This window comes from Anguilla rostrata, chromosome 13 (genome assembly GCF_018555375.3).
Source record: "Anguilla rostrata isolate EN2019 chromosome 13, ASM1855537v3, whole genome shotgun sequence".
Lineage (NCBI taxonomy): Eukaryota > Metazoa > Chordata > Actinopteri > Anguilliformes > Anguillidae > Anguilla > Anguilla rostrata.
Genome location: NC_057945.1, coordinates 24,046,274 through 24,061,699, shown reverse-complemented (window position 1 = coordinate 24,061,699; position 15,426 = coordinate 24,046,274). Strand labels below are relative to the sequence as shown.

Here is a 15,426-nt window from a genome sequence, read left to right as displayed (position 1 = left end):
ACGTAAATTGTGCCTTTTCTCCACTGCAGATAACTGGCCCATCTGTGACCATTTAATCGTGATTTGTCTGGTAACGGTAACTAAGAGCGCCATTCGGTCCGCCATAAACATGATCACCCGCCAAGCTCGATCTCGCGAAGGCGCCGCAGAGCAAACGGGGTCACGCCCTGGGGATTACAGGGGATTTAGCGTGTTTGCGGGGTGAGGATCCAGTGAGTCATTGTGCTGGGGCCCTGTGCACGGGCCGGCCGACACAGCACCTGTGCCTGGGAATGCGACTGATCCAGATGCACTCCAGCATTATACAGGCCAGGAGAGAAAGCCACTGGGAACAAGGCGTGACTATTTTTATATGCTGCCGGTGCTCTGCTACTCCACATTACAAGCCTAAGAGGGTAGTGTTCTTCCACTGGGCCCCTATCTGCCACCACAGATCAGTTACAGCCATATCTGCAGCTCTGCATCGCTGTCAATCCCACACGTTCCCATTATAAGCCATCCTCTGTTCAGTTCCAGCCATACACAGACATCACTGTCAATCCCACACATCCACATTATAAGCTATCCTTTATTCAGTTCCAGCCATACACACAGCTCCACATCACTGTCAATCCCACACGTTCAGAGTCTCAACTCTCCTTTAGTCCATTCCAGCTCGTGCTGTTGCATCATGATGACGAGCCTGCTGCAGACACAGGCCCACGGTAGAGCTGACTGACTCTATGAGGCAGTGCTAATACACAGGCTCCTCTCCTCACAGTGCATTCGTGCTGTGAAAGCGGTAAGGCCCCACAGCGCAGGTGTGCTGACAAATTCACTGAATAAGGTACTGGAAGGCATCTGGCAAAGCAGAACTAACTCAGGTATAAGCCCCCACCCAACAACTTCTCTGCCAAACTGTCCAAGGTGGGGTCATCTGACGATTGAATTTGTGGTTCTATGGGTTGTAGCGCTCCGCAGCAGCCCTTTGTTGGCTAGCTACACCTTTTTGTGCGCACTTATGCAAGTCCCTACAGCTTGAATGTAAATAATGGAGAGTGCTACTGGCTATGCACACAGTGATCAAGTAAGAGCAGGAAATGGCCATCACTTACTCATACAACGTTTGTTCTGGAGCAGGACCAGGACCTCACAACACACAAAAACATGACAACCTCAGACTCAAACCAGAAAAACTGGGTTTTACTTGACTGGCCTCTAAAAACACTTGGCAAGGCCCAGGGCCGGAGGGGTACTGCTTAACACAGGCCGCTTCACATCGTGAATTTCACATGCATTTGGTGAAATTAAAGTGTGGTAAATGTGAAGGTGTTGACTAAACCAAAACCACACACACACACACACACACACACACACCGGAGAGAGCTGAGAAAGCCCAGTCAAGGTACAGTAAAGGTGCAGCAAAGGTGCAGTCAAGGGCACAGCCCCACTGCCTGCCTGGGCTTCCACGGTGATAAAGGGCTCATCTGATCAACTGGCTGCAGACCAGACAGGGGAAGGCCTCACAAATCCGACAGGTCACCAAGTAAAGCCTGGATATAAATACCTCCAGCGACCTGGCTGTTCAGACACATATATTCTAAAAATACACAAACAAATCCACACAGACAGACACACACACACACACACACACACACGCATACAAGCAAGCAAAATGAACAAATACTATTAGGATTGGGGGTTCATACAGAAATCCATGGAGGTCATGAATACAACTGACTAATATATCACACAAATAAAAACGTGACACAGGAGACACAACACACGCTGTTCCTGCAATGGCATATCATTCCCTGCTCTCTGCTATGTGAGACATTCACACCAGAGGAGACACAAACATTCACACAAACATGCACGCACAAACACACACGCATAAACACACAAGCACGCACGCGCGCACGCGCACACACACACACACACACAGATGCACAGGAACATTACACAACACAGAGATCGCAGGGCAGTGCCACAGGGGATGAGCGGTGGCTGGCAGAGGGGGGCTATGCCCTGACCCACTTTAGAAGGAGCAGCTGCATGTGTCTGTGCCAGTACATTTCTCCCTGCATTTGATAACAGTGTTGCCATGGAGAGAGGCTGCTTTCAAGGGGAACGAGGGGAGAAGTGAAGGAGTTTGGGGGATGGGAGGTGGTGGGGGAGGGGGGGCGCTGTCCTGCGAGGATTAAACAGCAAGAGGGGTTCTCCGGACCCCCCTCCACACCCTCACTACTCTGTAGCACAGGCCCAGAGCGTATTAACGATTCCACTCCAGCAGCAGCAGAATCCCCTCCAGCCCCTCTGTGCCCTGTACATAACCCATGTGCGTGCCCGAGACAGCGGGCTCTGTGCCCAGCGTGCGCACACACACACACACACACACACACACACACACACACTAACTCTGCCTCCAGAGTTGGTGGGGTCGGGGGACGTGTCCTGGTCCCTCTCGTTTACCCGTCCTCCCGTTTCACATCCTGCCTCGGCTCCTGCCTGTTCGCCCCACAGAGGGGCGGAGCTTACAGCGCCCGTGTGGGGGGGGCGGGACGGTTCTGCCTGACTGAACACAGACCCGAAGAACCAGGACAGGGGGCCTGACATCAACCTGGTCAGTGGAGAGCTCCTCTGGATGAAAGCATCTGCTAAATGAATGTAACTCTGCACGGGGCGTGTATACACACACACACACACAGATACACACACATATACACACACCAACATGCATACAAACACACACACAAACACACACACACACAGATGCACACGCGCACACACCCACAAACATCCACACAAACACAAGCGCGCGCGCATGACACACACACATAAACACACACACACAGCGTGGGGCGGACAGAGAAGAAGATGAGAGGAGGATTAAAAGAGAGGGATGAAAGCGAGGGCACATAAAGCTCCATGACGGCGGACAACAAAGCCGTTTGCGTCAGAGAGCGGCCGGTCTCTGGATCAGCAGCATCCCACAGCACTGTGTCCAGCGCCGACCTGAGCGGACACAACCTCCTTACCTCAGTCCTCAACTGCTCTTTACCATGTTTACTAGCTCACCGCCATTCTTCACCACCACCATCACTACGATACAGGCTACTGAAACCATGAATATGCGCAAAAATGCCATTACAGGCTAAATTACCATGTAAATGTTCTTTACCACATTACAGAGCTACTATACACGAGATATTTATAATTTCATATCCTCCCATAGCCCTCAAATTCATTCATAAAATCCCTATAAGAGAATACCTTAAACACCACCCGTGATGCCATGAAACTCCCATCTTTACTAGAAATCAGTTGAGCCAGACAAACATTCACAGCCCCTCTCCCAATTTCCGGTGTACGAAAAACAGGACCCCTGCAGGGGACCCCCCCTCCAGCTGCGAGCCGACCTGTGCCTTTGTCTTCTTACATAACCAATATGAGCGCCACAGCTGGTCTTAGCCCATCTCTCAGAAGAGAAAAGGTCACCCATCTCTCCAGGTCTTAGGGCGCTCGCTTTGTGTGCAGGAAAACGCTGGCAAACTCAAATGGGCTATGAATCAAATATACAGCCAGCTAAAATGATCATAATTTAAGTAGACATTGTTCTACCATAGTGTTTGCTGTGTTATTCACTGCTTTTTGCTATGCCTGTGCATACTGGAAAGCAATGCTGCGTCTTTATTTTTTTGGTGTACAGAATGGATGTTGGTAAGCTGTGCTTTTTAGAGAGTGAGGGGAACCTGAAGTGTGATTCACTCCTCATAACCACCAAGTTCATCTGTGGTCATTAGCCGGGCGCAGCTTTGTAGCAAACAGGAGTGAAAAAATACAGGATCACAGCCAGGGTTCAACCTAACAGCCAACAGCAACAGCAACACCCTGTTAGCACACGCACACACACGCTCACACACAGTTCAATCACGGGCACCCTTAATGGAAATGAGGAAAGTGTATAAATAAAAAAACACAGACAATCAGCTTTAATTTATGCTCAAACACACAGGCAAACTATATAGGCTAGCTACTTTTATTCCAACGCAACATAAAAATCCAACAACAAATTAAAGATGTTTGAAAAACAAACTATAGGGAACTTTCACACGATTCATTTGCAACAGCAAGTCGGATCATGAGCATTAATGCAAATGTATGACTGAACGACTGCAGCCTGTATTCACACAATAATAAGGGTTGATTTTCCTGCTTGATTGTAGTCAACATCGCACAGAGATGCAAATGCCAAATACCAGTCATGTTATTATGATTTCTAGACAGACAATGCACCTCTGAAAAAAGCAGCATTAGAGGTAGGCTAAATAAAGTTCACGTAAGATACAACTGAATCTTGAGAAGACTATGCAGGAGTGAATGCAGAGAGGGCATACAAACGGCAAACACAGATATAAACCATAACAGCATTTTCAAAATGTTGGGTCACAAAAAAGCAATGGTAGGAGGAGTAAATATCGGACTGCTCCGTGCCAAGTATTCATCAGGCCTCCAGTAATGAAATAGTAATGAGCACAATCTTTCTGTGTGACAGGAAACAAAGGGACATCAGCTGCAGTAGGAATGCCACGAATATTCTGTTCACTATAATGACATGAACATGCTGAAAACAGATGGCGCCATGAACACAGACTGATTTCAAAAGCACATTCTCTGCTGGTGACAACAGGGAAACCATACGTCAGAGGGGCTCGACACACAAACATGCCACACACAGACACACACAGACTCACACACCAAACACACACTCACCTGAACACTAAGGTAAACCCAGAAGGCACAGCATATATTCACTATAGAGGAGTTCAGAAAGGACAGTGTTACAGTGTCCCATCAACGAGAAGTTTTGGAGAATTCCCTGTCAATGTTTACACTGTTGGAGAAGGTTGGATTAATGAAGAGTGTATGATTTTAATGAAGAGTGACACAGCAGGTGGTTTTGTTGATGGTAGGAGAGTCTGCTGATGAGAAGAATGCAGAAGAGAGACAGTGATGAGTGTGAGACAGCACAGGGAGGATCATGGGAAGTAATAACTAGAGTGGTATTAAAGAGTGTTAGAGTGTGATAGTAGGGAGTGTGGTGTTGATGAGAGGTGGAGAAAAGGGTGGAGGCGAAGGCCTCAGATCAGTGGAGCCGGCTGTGGCGCCCTTTGCTGTGGCACGGCACCCGATCCCAAAAGGAGATCCGATTTCGGGTTTGTGTCCCTGGGGCACGTCCAGGAGACACGGCGAGCCTGGCGAAGAGACGCAGGAGGGGGCTCAGGGACACCCCCCCCATCCACCGCTCCGGTTACTCGCACCTCTCCCCCCTGCTGCGGCTGCTGCTCGGCCAATCGGGCTGAGGGGCATGCGCAGGCAGGCCACTTCCCCGCCTCTTTCTCAACAGCAGAACGGGCGCGGTCAGCCACACCGACCGTCACACAGCCGCGGCGGTCGCTCTGCCCATTACGCCATGGTTACCCTGACCAGGCATCACGCAGGCGCTTACACGCCGGAAACAAGGCCCGCCTCCGGCCCAGTCATTAGCCTGCGGCCGGGCTAACCTCAGGCTCACATCACCTTTACGTCTCAGGGGACTGGATTTAGGCCACACGGTCTCTTATTACAGCTAAAACCAGGTTCAGCCTTCTCTTCCACAGAGCGAGAGCTAACACAGCCTGACCCCAGAACAGCAGGGTGGCTTTTTCTGTTTGCATCGCCCTCAAGCAGCGCTGCAGTACTCTACATGCCCTCACACTGACTGCTGCCCTCTGCCATGACTGAGAAACTGCCCGGACTCTACCAGCAGCCAAGCTACGGTACCTTCAGAAAACGCCACATTCCGTCTCCTAACTTTACCTCTGCTGTGCTTATTTAATCTATTCTTTGTGATGACACTGGGAGGAGTCCAAACCAACTTAGCCCTAAGCAAAGCAGAAACCTGGTGAACTCAAGACAGATCAGCACACGAAAGCATGCAAATAGAGCCTGAACCAAGTCAGCTGGCCTGCTTCCAATCCCATGGTGGATGAGTGGTACAATGAGCCAGTCTGCTTCCAGCTGCACAGTGGAAATGGCGTATTCCTCTCCTACAAGTGTGTCCAAAAATCTGGATGCGGGAGGGGCAGGGTATTTGCATCTCAATCACTTGTGTTTCTGCTTTCCATGCACATGAAAATTCTGAGACATTTTCAAATGAGCTTAGTTTACATGACAAACAATTCTGAAAGAACACACCCACTACACTGCACAGCTCACACTCTGTGTCACCCCTTAAACTCATCACTCCAGACAGATCTGGAGGCTCTGACCTGTGTTACCAATGCCTTCCACACAACAGAGGGACTTTCCACACACTAATATAGACACCGATGACCTGCAGAACTGCTGTGGTCTGGAAGTCACAACGCTCTCACGGGCGTTTCCGTGCCGAACACCCCACACCGCACCTCCACCCTGCACCTCCACGAGAGCAGGAGAGCATGCAGGGAATGTGGAGGAATGGCCTCTGGTTAGACCAGGCCTCTCGCCCCACTCAACACCCCCAAACAGAGCGCACGGTGGTCAAGTTCCTAGGATTCCCAGAACTGCTGGACGGTGTCGCACTCTCGAGCCGCTGACACGTGCTGCGATGAGAAGGCGCAGCGGATGTCTCGTCCAAGCGCTCTGGAGACAAACGCTTACAGAGGGCACACGTGCTCCGCTAACAGGCATTCATCACACCGGCATGCAGAACTTCAGACCATGTTCTCTGTGGCCACAGCCGGCATCTCACACAGGAGATCAATGGCCTGGCCCAAGAGGCCCGTTAGCCATCCTGGAATAGGAATGCAGTCTTTTCAGACAATTCAGTGCCTGAGGAGCAGGAGGGGGATCTAGGGGGCTTTGGAAACTGGGTCTTCTGTGGGTATCCCATCCCAACCAAACCCAGAAAAGTGCAGAAAGGTTCACAGGTTACTGAACTTCACAGAGGAGGGACAGCAGAAGCCTGGTATAGCAGACGCAGCAGAATGAAATGGAACCGAGAACACCAGGTCACATTAGGGACACTTTGCATCTAAAGAACTCTCTGGGGTGAAGCCAAAAGAAACCGGTATGTGTCTCCCTGTCACATTTGCACTGGTAATTGTCATAACCCCTAATGATATCGCCCCACATAACCTTAACTTAAATAACCTGGAGCCTGACAAGTACACACAACGATGCAGATTTATGCTAGAAGTCGTAGATATCTCATTTAAAATCTTACCTATGGAGGAAGCTCTCCTTTTCACTAAGTAGCCTATAAATAGAAGTAGCCTATATTATCTTGCACAGCTTTTTTATCCACCAATGGACCCTCTAAAAACCAGAAACCCAAGAAGCCAAGTGACATTGTACAAATCAATTCTCTTGTCTCAGCACTTCTCACTGGCTCTGAAACAGAAAACTTCCCTATTTCAAACTGACCAAATCAGCCTTTCACTGAAGGTTGTGATGAAAAGAAACTGAGAGAAAAAAGAATTTCAGAAGAAAATAACAGATTCTTTAATTCCCTGATACAACCAAATTATATACTTTGTCCTGTACAAGTTTGAAGTAGTGTTTTTTAAATGAAAGACAAATCAGAGGTATGACCTGTTCATTCACTGAGGAGAGGAAGGTACAGAGGGAAAGGGAGAGACATACTGGCATGTGGAGTCAGACGTCACAGAGATCTCCGGCTCTTTCTGAAACTCAAGCCGGGGTGTAAAAGTTTAACACGGAAATGTGATCATTTGCAGGGAGACGCCTGAGATCTGCTGTCTTAACCTGGATACATAATACATGTAGAAGGACAGCAGGCACAGGCACGCACACACACACACACACACACACACACACACACACTGGGCTGACACTTCTTCTTTGAAAATCAACCTTGTTCAAATCTAAAATGTAAAAAAAAAAGTTACATTCTGAATATGTAATTGTAATAGCCTAATTGTAATCCCGTTGCCCAGGAAAAATAAGGATCCATGTTAGTTACAATATAGTGTATTTAAGCTATTTAGCTACAGGTTTCATGTAAAAATAAAATTGGCCCATAAAACTATACATTTAGGCAACATTTTATAGAAATTTTCACAAAAAACAAATGAACAAACGAACGAACAAACAAACGAACGAACGCATGCATGCACGCACGCGCACACATGCAGAAAATATCAGGGTCTAGCTGAGCTCAATGTATACCCAAACCAAACTACTCTATACATAACAGTGAACTATAAGCTATGCTAAGATGTCTACTTGTGTGGGAAGCACAGTAGTGTGTGCATGTGGGAGGTGTAGTGCAGTGTGCAGTTCTGGTGCTGCAGACTCAGGGATCAGGGATCACTGTTGCCCTGCATGTGAATACAGCCTCACATGTTTCTGCAGAAGAACATCCCGTGTAGACTCTCCCCGCCCCGCTCCTCCAAGCCAAAACTGCACCCCTCCCAAAATGCCTGCACCCTCTCTCTGTACTCCATCCCTGTTTCTGATCCTCTCTCTAATTGAAAGAGGAAGCCTTAACACACTGACCCCATCATCAGCTTAAGTGCACAGCCATCTGTCAATCAAAAACATCACACTGTACATCAGTAAATAACACTGAAGATCTCTCCTAGTCTCTGTACTGCTCGCTCGCTCCCAGTCTGCACCCCCACCCCCCCAACCAGAGTGGAATTTTCCACTTGAGAGATCTGCAGCTGTGGTGCGGGTGTGAAGTGGATGCAGCGGTGATGCTGAGGGAGACATGCAGAGTGGAAAAACACAGACCCACAGAGTGAAAGCCCCCATCAGCCCACGGACCGACACGCTCAGCGCTGCTCCAAAAGGCTCTGACAAAAACATACAAAAAAAAAGCCTATCTGCTACCTTCATATTTACACAGCCAAATTCATTTGCATTTGATACAGAACGTTTAAGACCAGGGGCAGAGGACAGGAGGTGAGTGTGCACGTGCGTTTTTGTGCGTGTGTGTGTGTGTGTGTGAGAAAGTACGAAGGCCAGTGTCAGTGTGTGTATACGTGTGTCCCTTTGTGAAACTTACGTTATGAGTGACTGTATGGGGGTAAATGAAGATGAGTGCTAATGTATGTGGGTGAGAATATGAATGAGGATGTTGTGGTGGGAGAGAACTGGGCTGTGGACTGAGATGAGCTGAGGCAGTGATGAGCAGTGTGTGGTTGGGTGTCGTCAAGCTGCAGTGTGTCATCCCTCAACTTAACGCCTCCCCAACACCACCTCCCAATGTCACTAAAGAGCTCAGCTACCGTGCTCCTGCATGTTCTGAGCACGCTCGCATGCACACGCAGGTCTGAAGTGAGGAGGATGTATAACCAGGTGTAAAGCGACTGAGTGACTGGCATGCTCAGTGTAAAAGTGGGCAGCAGAGGAACTAGAATTAGCCCTGGCTGTACATGCAGTCACAGCCTGCTCCAACAGCCCTGTACACTGGGCTTCAACAAACAGGGCACAGGCCACCATATAAGAGCATGCTGTTGCTGTTACTGGGGAGGGTAAAGAGAGTGAGTCATACAGATACCCCTGCCTTGCTCCTAAATAACACCCCCCCACCCCACCCCCCTCACGCTCCCGGGTCCCACTGGGTTTTGCAGGGCACATGCGGTCCAGCTGGGTCGGTCAGCTGCAGGAGCGGTCCGCGTTCACGAGCGGTCGTTTCAGGCCGTCTGCGCGGCCGGATCCTGCCGCAGACGTCCCGTCCCGTGCCTCCTCCCGCTTCCATCTGCGCGAGACTCCGCCCCCATAGCAACCCCCCTGTTGCTCCTCTTTGCTAAGTCTGTATGGTCTGGGATTGCTTGGTCCAGAAACATCCTGTGCGTCATCATTTTTCAGGCATTCACTATGCACAGCCTCCCACAGAAGACCTTTCCTCTCCTTGATGTGCTAGTTAGATGCCGTTTAGCAGGAGTCGTTGCCATGGCAATCGCTTGAGTAAAGCGGAATGCTGCTGTTGTTTCACCCTCATCGGCTTTGCTTTCTTCTGACCGTTTCCTAAACTCTGCGACACCTTTCTTGACTGCTACCCTTTTCGCACTCTGAAGGGAAGGCTAGGCAACAACTTTCTTCTCAACTTCATTTTAGTTCTCTATGTTTGGCCTTATATGCTTCATATTCTCCTCTGGCTTTCTTTCTTTCCCTGAAAATAATTCTGCCTTTCAGCGTTGGAGAGTGGGGCCTTCTTGGGCATTCCAAAAAATTATGGGAGCAACTTAAGTTCAAACCTCATGGCAATGTTTATCTTACTCACGTTACAGATACAAACTCCACAAAGTAAATCAGCAGGTACCAGTACAGTTGCTATTACTGAAGAAGTCCATACGGTGTGTTCAGAACTTTGATATCCATATTAATAGGCAATAATAAGAACTTATTCATGAGGCCATGGACTGCTCTAGAATGGATTTTAAAAAAGGAAAAAAAAATTTTTTTTGACAAAAATTGATATTATACCATACAAATTTAGATATCCTTCCATGTATTTCACTTGCATCTGAAAATCATCTTGGAGCGTTATTTTTAGTTTGAATTTTCAATGGCCATGTGACCATTTACTGTTTAGCTGGAATCGCCCCCTCTTTAAACTTTCAGACTGCGGGACTCTAAAAATATCCGTCCTGTCTCCATTTCAGACATGTAAAACAGGGCTCGCCATCACACAGCGAACAAACAAAAAACCCAGAGAGACAACGAAAGAGAGGAGGAGAAGAAAAGAAGTACAAAGAGGGAAGTATGAGGAGAAGCGGCAGAATGTAGCAGTGGGGGGGGGGGTGTAATGGGGTGGATGACAAGCTGGAGAGAAGTATGCGGGCCGGCGTGAGAAAGAGAACCGGTCTGAGGGATCGTCTGAAGGCGCAGTAGGTTCCCACACACACACGCACGCACGTACGTACGTACACACAAAATATGCACCCTTTTCAATTAAGCCTGCAGTTCTTCTGCAGAGCTCCTCAGTAAATACTGAAATGCAAAGACTTCCAGGCACCTGCTCCACTGGAGATGTTGTGACTATGTGATGATGTGGACAATACCCTCCTAACTAGAACCCTCCCTCCCTGGGTGTGGCCAATAACAAGCTGCCCTAGGCTTCCAGTCTCAGTCCACACTGGCATGGTCAGCATAAAGCTGTGGGGCGTCACGCTGCAGAGGGCGAATGCTTCAGCTGGGAAGCTTTTAAAGGCAGCGAGCAGCAGCCTGAGCGGAGTCCAGCTCCAGCTCCTCCCCTCCGCGCATACGAAAGCTGCGTAGTGCCACTCCCAGCTTCAGCTTCATCTCAGACTCCCAAAGCGACACAGAGGCGAATCCATTTCTCAGAGCGCTGGCCACAAACGAGAACAGCGTGTTCCTGTCTCCACAAACAGAGCAGATGGCACGACTCACTACAATCCAAATCCAGCCAGGCGCCAGGGAAACGTTCTGAAAACGGTCGCGCTATTGCTACATGCTCTTTCTCAGTTTCCTGGAAACATCCTGTTCGTCTGAGTAACTAAAAAATAAGAAATTTAAAGGTAAAGACGGCCGCCAGGGCCAGTAAGTGCCAGGGGATGACTCTGGCTCCTGAAAGTGAGCGCACAGTTTAAATATAAACACAGTCCTCCCTCAACAAAAGGGCAGCCATGCACACAAATAGCTTAAGTGTGAGGGAGCTGGGCTCAGTGCACTTCCCTCTCACTGCCCACACCCCCTCCCCCCATCAGAGCAGTCTCACTGCCTCCACCCAGGGAGGACAGCAATCCCACTCTACAAAATACTAACACACGATGCTCAAATATGTCAGGACATACAGAACCAGAAATTATTTACAACAACATGAAAATGCATGTGCTGTGAACATGATTCTCTTTTAAGCCTCATCTCCCTATGGGAAACTTTCTTTCCTTCTAAACAACACTCGAAAACCCAGAGGACTCCTGGCTCCTCCTTCGCTCTGATGAAATAAGTCTCCCTTGTGCAGGCGGAGGACTGAGTTTGCCTTAGTGTAAGCGCATGTGTGTGTGTGTGTGTGTGTGTGTGAGAGCTTGTACGTACATGTGTGCTTGTGCGTGTGGATTAAAAGGAGATCGGTGAGTCTATGATCAGAACAGCTGATCTATCCAGCCAGGTTCACAGCCAGTTTACTGCCTCTCAAAATGGAACAGTTTTGAGTTTTGCTATATGTGTGTGTGTGTGTGTGTGTGTGTGTGTGTGTCAGGGAGGCAGTTCTCTATACTGCATGTACACGAGCCTGTCCTCTGGGATCCCATTAGTCTCTTCCTGTTGACCAATGTGTCAATCTCAGGCCAGTGACTAGGGTCATCTGCAATAAAGGGGGAACCTGCTGGTGCAACTGCCATTCCAGGAGGTCAGGAGGGCAAAGCTGCAGGGGAATTCCTGTTCCTGAGAGATACCCCACCTCTTACATAACAGATGGGAAACCAAGCAACGCCTAGCTCTATCAGGCATGATTGTTTATATGAACTGATCAACCAAGAAAAGTGTGAGCAAGTCACAGTCAGACTTCTACATCTCTATGTTAGTTTGACTCAAAAAAGAAATGGGGAACAGCAGTGTGTGAGACTAAAGCAGATTTTGGTATTTTTTATTTAAAATGTACCTGTATATATTTATTAAAGGTCACTGTCTTTTCTAAGGGAATATTTTATGCAGTTTTTGGAGAAACCTGTCCTCCAACCGAATAGGACAACTGGACATGTACTGTATGAGGTCAGAGTTTCTGCTACTTCAGCCCAGCTTCTTTTCTGACAGTTCCTTTAAAACAAATAGTGTCTGTTAAACAAATAGTGAAAAGGGGTCTAATAATTCAGCCCAAATTACACAGCAAACTTATCCAGAATAAAAGCCTGCAAAAGCCTGCAGCCATGCCCCCCAAAACAGCACTGGAAACTGTCACCTCCCAGACCCATTGTTTAGTCAACAGCTGCAGGCAGTACATCATCTCTCTTACCCAACATCAAAACATTTTCAAATCAGTCAATTAAAAGGTCATGTCTCAGTTTCCTTCTCTGTGTGCTGGTCATACAGAGGCAGCTGATGGTTGGTCCTTGAGTATTGACACCATCTGCAAATGGCTAAATCCTGGGTGATTCAGGGCAATATATTTTTGAGATTATTTATACAACTGTCAAGATATTCACTGTACCAGTTCAAGTTACCTAACAACCCTTGCAGGCTTTCAGCATACAGTCTTCTGGGCCAAAGCCCAGCTCACTCACAGCTACTCTCTCTCTCAAGCCTCTAGCTATAGGTTACTTCAGGCCCCTACACAGATGTCTACACTAGCATTTTTTCCATGGAGGACGTGTGCACCCAAGTTAAAAAATTTAGCACACTAAATGCATTCCAATTTTTATATTTGCTCCTACATTATTTTTCCAGTTAGCAGACATACATTTGCTGACACAAAATGCTTCTAAAATGGGAGAACTGCGGAGCCCTGCTACACACATGACTCCGGTCTCATAAAAAGCGTAAAATTCACTATAAGCCAATCCCACAATGCACAGCAATTGACCACCATGACAGATGAATTTCAAGCCACAAGCCACTCTCCCAAAAGTAAAGCAGCTTATGAATTATAAACATGTGTATCAGTGTCAGAGAGGGCCGAGGACACACACTGAAACCAGAGACCTGCCGTCACCTCTTTGACCCAGGACCTTACACCACATTCAGTGAAAACAAGCACTCTCCCATTTCAAAATGCATGCACTCTGTCTCCATCACACACAAACAAACACAGGCACACACACACACACACACTAGTGGATAAACTGAGGCCACTGGCAAATGTACTGCTGTGATACCCTGACTCACATGTTTCTGACAGAGACAACGCATCTCTCTCCCTCTCTCTCTCTCCACCTCCCCACTCAAATTCAAATTCAAAATCTCTCTCTCTCTCTCCCCCTCCCTCTCTCTCACAGGGTCATCAATGTCAGCACACTGGCAGCCACTCAGCTGAATGTAGAGCACTGCCAAAATATCAATATCAATTACTGGCAGTTTCATGTGCCTGGAGCTGTTGGTCAGAGTCAAAGAGGGAAAAAGAACGACAAAGAAAGAAAAAGAAGACAGAAAGACTAACTTTACTGGAATATGTATCTGTATCGATTACTACAACATTTTCTTTAGTTAGTAAGCGAAAAAACACAAGCTCAAATCTGTTAATAACTTGCTCTGATTAGCGGTTTTATTTATTTTAATTAGGCTACCTCATGTAGCATGATTACACCCTGTGAACACTGATGGCTGTTCTAGCAAGCACCATCCGAGCAGCTTGTGAATATGAAACAATCACAAATCCAAGTAGAGCTTTGCAATCTTTCAGGTGGTGGGTTATGCTACCAATGCTCACTGTATTTAATTTAAATTAAATGGAATGGAAACGGCCGGTGCTTTCAAGTGTCATGGTTATCGGTTTAACAAACTTGGCTGAATAAAGATTTAAGTGGTTCCTTAATGTAATTTAGTCCATTTGTCTTTCCATATTCCAACACATATTAACACAAGCTTCAACATTTTAAAAGAAACCCAAGAGCACCACACCGAATAGTCATTTAAACTACAGCCCCCAAATATAGACACCATGGGATGTACCTAGGTCCTACTAAGCTGATAAACTACCAGCCTTCAAATAGGAAGACCCATGCGGGTTCGTGTCTTAACTTGTAACGTTATAACTTGAATAATTTCAAGCATTCCAGCATTATTTATTGTATGTTTTTAGGATTAAGTAGCTACAATTTAAAAAGATACCAGTGATAGCAACCTGTAAAAACTAACGATAGCCAAGTAGCTAAAAATATGCACAGAGCAGAACGCTGCGTTAGCGTATAGCCAAGTTTAACAAAGCCTACACGGTGACCGGCAATTTAGCTAAAGTTAACTAGTTTAGTTAACTAGTTAACGTTACATCACCGGACTCAATCAGATACAGCTGTAACATAGGGCAGTAGCGCTATCAGAGAGAATATAATGTGTTATCAAGCCGCAACTGTTCTACATGCTGACTGCGCTACCAGCTAAGTTATACTAGCTAATCAATGTTAGCTAGCTATTCAGATACATCCGCACCAAAAAGGTTATCTGCTATCTAGTGTGCTGTCACCAAAGAGCATAACGTAGGCTAATCGCTGCTGCCACTCCAGATACATCAATCGGCTGATGGGATATTCCACTGAAACTTCTCGTTCACAGATGGAAAAAACCCATTCATAATCGAAAAATAATTATCTAATGTTAGCTACCTTTCAACGAAGTGTCTTCTTGTTGGTTATTTAATTCGGGTTGTTGAAAGACGAATTTCTTCACCTCGTAATCGCCAGTTGTCATTTAACCAACCTAAAATGGTGGACGGAAAATTTTTAAAACGCCTCGTTGCTTCATTGGTCTAAAAGATCGTAGGAGTGAACTACACATTGG

General features: G+C 47.2%; 1 protein-coding gene across 1 annotated transcript in view; it reads right to left on the bottom strand.

Moving 5' to 3' along the window:
• LOC135237171 (inositol hexakisphosphate kinase 2-like) overlaps nucleotides 1-15,410 on the bottom strand; it is a 24,758-nt gene extending 9,348 nt beyond the window's left edge. Inside the window, exon 1 of the mRNA XM_064303995.1 lies at nucleotides 15,252-15,410. The gene's annotated coding sequence lies outside the window, so the exon portion shown is untranslated. The remainder of the gene's footprint in view (nucleotides 1-15,251) is intronic.
• Between the last annotated feature and the right edge of the window lie 16 nt (nucleotides 15,411-15,426).